Genomic DNA, 6000 nt, shown 5'->3' with positions numbered 1-6000 from the left:
ACATTCCCCCAAAACACACAGTCACCAAATACGAACACAAACAACCATCATAGGAGGAAAACAGGTCACAAAGCACGTACGGTATTCCTCACAACACGAGTTATCCATCCAACACCGCACAGCCATTACCAACAGCGACAAATATCCCAAACAGATCATTAGCGGATTTCAAATAACAAAGAGCCAAGAATATCATGCGATCACCTGCATTACAAAACGACCAACACAAGTCTAACCGGTAACTAAAGTATAATTGTCTAGTATTACAATCACACACTCCGCGTCGTCACCAGGAACATAGTAATCAAAGTAGGAAAAACCAGTAAAGTATAAACTCCTAAATGTGCCCCCAAAATACATGTCGTCACCAGAAACAGAAAAAAACACCGTACTATAAACCAGTAACTAACGAATTTATGGCTGGTATACGTTCACCAGTTCCACGGAGTCATCAGGAACATCATAACCAACCAAAGACAGACATGTAACTTAGTATAAATCACTTACATATGCCCACCTATTACATGGAAGAGTAACAAGCCGTAAGTCAAACCGGTAACTAATGTATTAAAGTTTAGTATACCATCACCAATTCCACGGAGTCATCGAACGTCATAATCAGCGCAAGACGAACACGTAACTTTGTACTAGTCTCTTATATATGCACGCCAACTACATGCCGTCACAAGGAACAGAATAACCAAAGTAAGACGAACCTTTCATTACACTATAAATCCCTAATATATATATACGCTCATCAGTTACATGCAATCACGAGGAAAAGATAACCTATAGACGAACTGGTAAATTGTGTATAAATGTCAAGTCTTAATCAGGAACAGAATAATCATTACAAACCAGTAACTAAAGTATAGATTCCTAAACATGCTCACCAATCACACGCCACCACCAGGAACAAGATAACCTATAGACGAACTGGTAGCTTATGCATTCTTTATTATGTTCTTTGTGAGTAATCAGCTTGCTTTTTTTTTGTGTGTTGTTGTTCATTTGGGTTTTTTTCCGTCCATGCTCTTGTTTTCTTTACCGCGAAAAACACAATAATTTCTGATGTCATTCTCTCTTGTCTCATTTTACTCAGCAATCTTTTTTTGCGCGTAACCAGGAGCAGAATAGTCATTTCGCAAACCAGTAAGTAAAATACAAATCTCTAAACATGCTCACCAGTAACATGCCATCACCAGGGACAGCAGCAAATCACCAGCATTAGGCAGGAACATTGACATAACATTAATCCCTGTCAGCGAGTAGCCATCAATATCAAACAACCACTCACGTCTGGCAGCAAGATAGACAGCATTAAAAATAAACACCTGACCTTCTCACTACACGCTTTCTCCTCCCTAGACTGCAAATTATTTTAGGAGGCTGGAAGTAACGTTTGGTCTTTCTATTTTAGTATCTTTTATTTTGCATTTTTTATTATGTTCTTTGTGTATAATCAGTTTTTATTTGTTTTTGTTCATTTGTTTCCCTTCCGTCCTTCTCTTGTTTTCTTTACCACGAAAAACACAGTAATTTCTGATATAATTCTCTCATGTCTTATTTTATTCAGCAATCTTTTTTTTTTGTGTGTGTGTATAATCGGCTTCTTAGGGGAGGATATTATTTGTTTTGTTTTCTTATCTTCTTCCCGGCCTTGCTGTCTTCTATACCGCAAAAAGCACATAACTTTCTAATATCATTCTCTCTTGTCTTATTTTATTCAGCAGTCTTGTTTTTTTCTGTGTGTATAGTCGGCTTGTTAGGGGAGGGTATTATTTGTTTTGTTTTCTTATTTTCTTCCCGACCTTGCTGTCTTCTCTACCGCAAAAAGCACATAACTTTCTGATATCATTCTCTCTTGTCTTATTTTATTCAGCAGTCTTGTTTTTTTCTGTGTGTATAGTCGGCTTGTTAGGGGAGGATATTATTTGTTTTGTTTTCTTATTTTCTTCCCGGCCTTGCTGTCTTTTCTATCGCAAAAAGCACATTAATTTCTGACGCCATTCTCTTTTGTCATCTTCTGTTACCTTTCATCTTATTTGTTTGCAGTCAACGTTGTGTGAAGCGTTTTGTTTTGATTTGTCTTTTTGTTTTTGTTTTCTTACCGCTCTCGTTCCGTCTTCACTGCAAAAAACACATTAATATCAGATATCATCCTCTTTTGGCATTTATTGTTTACCATTCTTAAGTCATCTGTGTTCTAATCATCCTGTTACTGAGAGCTTTATTTATTTTTTTCTTTTCGTTCTTTTTCTCTCCTCTTCACCGCAAAGTACACCGTGATTCCTGACATGCGACACATCAGAACAAATGAATATTGGAAGAGTAAGGAGGCCGCCTCGCATAAATAAACCACTTCAGTACCCCATCATCATTTCTTCAGGAACTCCGATGATGGTATTAAAGGAAAGGCGAAGTTTTTAACGTTATTTATTTATTTATTTTTTACAACAAAGCAGACAGCACAAGGGCACAAAAAAGGAAACAATAATAGAAAAAAGCCCGCTACTCGCTGCTCCTGTAAAGCATCCAAAGAGGTGGCCGAAAGAGGGGTCAATTACGTTGCATTACTCTGTTTACTAGCGGGACGAGTGTGGACGAGTGTGTCTCAGTTACTATTTTTCAACCACATATATTTTCCATGTTGGGGCAAGGAATAAAATGGCGTTGGGTTGCTTATAGAGGTGATGGTGGTGATACTGACGAAGGTAATACTAATGACTGTGACGGCAGAAAACAGATACTTGCCATTTGTTTTTCCATCATAAACCACTGTATTATATTTTTTTCAAGTTTGATTATTTCGTATTATCTGGATGTGCCATTTTCTTTCCCTTCCTTTCCTTCCCTAGCTGACGAAGAGCTTTTCCTGACTCTCTTCATATGCTGTTGTTGTTGTTCCTCCTCATCTTTCTCCTCCTGTTTGTTTGTTTTTCTGCTGCCTCTCGATTGGACGTGGATGTGAAAATATGTTAATTGATTGCGTTGGCTCATTTGGCAGCATCACGACAATTCCGGCGAGGCGTTTCTTTTGGATACATTCTTTTCCAAGGCCGGTAGAGGAAAGAGCCGGCGTGTGTGCGGGGGTGGACGCCGGCAAAACAAAGCAGGGAAGACGGAGTAAACAAAACGTGTGCCGGGCGTTGTTGTCTCTTTAGGCGCGAGACCACAATTCCCGCGAGCCATTCCTTTGAGGCGCAGTTTTTCATACGTAATAAAAAAGAGGACAAACAACGCCGGGTTCAGCATAGACAAAACGCGCGAAAACCAAGTAAAAAAAATGGTATGCATTCATTCATTGTGTAGTCTCCTATGGCATATATCATCTTATGTGAAATGCATCTTTTTGTTTAATATATTTGCCTGCATAGTAAAATAAGCAAATGTCTGTCGCTGAGGCCTGACAAGCGTGTGTTCCAACAACTAATAACCCGAGATATATAAAGCAGGAATGTCTCTTATCTTTGGACATGTTAAAAATACCTAAAACGTCACGGTGTCGAGGACTGACATTCTTGATTTCCTGAGCGCTGCAACAAACACAAACCCTGTAAACACAAACACCTGGCAAGTTTTAGCATCCAGACTGAACATATTCATTCTATAAAGCTTCGCGCGATGAGATAAATTATTAGAGTTGTGAGTGAAATATCGAGGCAAAAATTTTAACGTTTTAAGAAAAGTGCGAACGTTTCCCGGGGGGCAATCCCGAACACGCGGCAACATTTTGAGCCTCACCTGGACAATCTAATAATTAGTTGATGTAAATATTTACCTGTCCAGCTCAACGCACTCGTTTATGCTATTTCCCGCTTTTACATGACACATCTGATGAGCTAATTAATTGTGTAACTAACAGGCAAGACTTTTATGCATTCATTTATCCACGCATTTATGTATTTCCGGTTTTTGTCAGAGATATTAACGTTCATTAGTATTTTTTCAAGAGAAGCAACATTTTAGTGGACTTTTAAATGGCAAACCGACAGTCCCGTTCATTTATACTAACATTTAAACTCATGTATATTTTCTCCTCGGTGTATAAAATGTCTACATCCTTCAGATCCATAAATAGCGTCCCATCTTTTTTATCTCCATCATTACCGTCATCATCTTCACCATCATCTTCATCCATTAGCAGACCTCCACAAGACACAGGCCTTTCCCAATGTCCTCCGCCTCTTTCTTATGCTAGTGTTCTGTATCCTGTCCCGTCAAATGCTCTCATCACATCTTTCCACCTTGCTCTCTGACTCATCTTCTTCAGCCTTTATTTGTTCGCTACAAGACAAAGGCCTTTCCCAATGTCCTCCTGTTTCTTAACCTAGTGTGCTGTATCCTGCTCCGGCAAAATCTACAATCACATCTCCACCTTGTTCTCTGACTCATCTTCTTCAGCCTTTACTCGTTCGTTACAAGACAAAGGCCTTCCCCAATATCCTCTGCCTCTGTCTTAAGTTAATTTTTATTTATTTATTTATTTATTTATTTATTTTTTTACAGCAAAGGAGACGGCTCAAGGGCAACAAAAAGAGTGCAGATAAAAAAAAAAGCCCGCTACTCACCGCTTCCATAATAGACAAAAGTAAAGAGCGGTCAAAAGAGAGGTTAATTTAGGGTGGAGAGGTGTCTTAATACACTCCTAATGTCCTGTATCTTGCTCCGAAAAACGTCCTAATTCTTCTTGATTTCTACAGGTTTTGGTTTTCCACTGTTCCTTGCGTTGTTCATCTCTTAACACTTCTACGCCTGATATATTTGCCCAATTTTATTTCTAGTTCCTAATCTTCTTAAATAGTAAATCTTCTCAAACTAAATCTTCTTAAACCTTAATCTTCTTATATTCAGTTGGACCCCTCGCACTACAGTTTCCCATGCTTTTTTTTACACGTATTTTTTTTTTCCGTTACCCACATTTATATATAGTTCGACGCCTACGTTGAAATTACTATATTCATCTAACGTGCGAAAAATATACCCGAACACTTCCATCCACTTTACTGCTATATACTATTTTTCCATGCTTTTCTATTTTAAATTCAGTCCTCCACTAGAATATATATACCTCGACACGTCTCTTCAAGTTACTATATTCAAACGTGTGACATTAATACTAAAGCACTTTCATTTACTTCATCGATCGTATATACTATTTTCCACTTTTTTCTTTACGTGTGTAGTATCTATTAACATTTATATACTTCGAAATCTTTGTTGAAATTACTACCTTAAGGCTTCTGACATGAATACTCAACCACTTCCATTTGCTTATTCGATCGTATATCCTATTTTGCACCTTTTTCTCTACGTATGCAGTATCTATTAACATTTATATACTTCGAAATCTTTGTTGAAATTACTACCTTCAGATGTGTGACATTAATACTCAACCACCTCCATTCATTTCATTAATCGTATATCCTCTTTTCCATCTTTTTCTCTACGTATGCAGTATCTATTAACATTTATATACTTCGAAAGCTTTGTTGAAATTACTACCTTCAGACGTGTGACATTAGTACTCAACCACTTCCGTTCATTTCATTAATCGTATATCCTCTTTTCCATCTTTTTTTTTACGTATGCAGTATCTATTAACATTTATATACTTCGAAATCTTTGTTGAAAGTACTACCTTAAGGTTTGTGAAATTAATACTCAATCACTTCCATTCATTTCATTAATATAAAGTCTATCATCTTTCAGCTCGTTACTCACATTTATATTTAGTTCGAAATCTACGTTGAAATTGCAATATCCAGACTTGTGACAAATACTCAACCATTCATAATATAATCACTTCATTAAGATATCCTTTTTTCCACGGTTTTTTTTCTATACGTATTAAGTCTACTCACATTTATACACTTCGAAACCCATGTTAAAATTACAACCATCATCAGACTTGTGACATAAATAAACGACCCCTTCCAATCACTTCACCCTATTTTCCATGTTTTTTCTAGACGCATTCAGTTCGCCATTCATATTTTA

Source organism: Eriocheir sinensis, chromosome 11, assembly GCF_024679095.1.
Source record: "Eriocheir sinensis breed Jianghai 21 chromosome 11, ASM2467909v1, whole genome shotgun sequence".
Taxonomy (NCBI): domain Eukaryota; kingdom Metazoa; phylum Arthropoda; class Malacostraca; order Decapoda; family Varunidae; genus Eriocheir; species Eriocheir sinensis.
Note: the sequence above shows the minus strand (reverse complement) of the source record.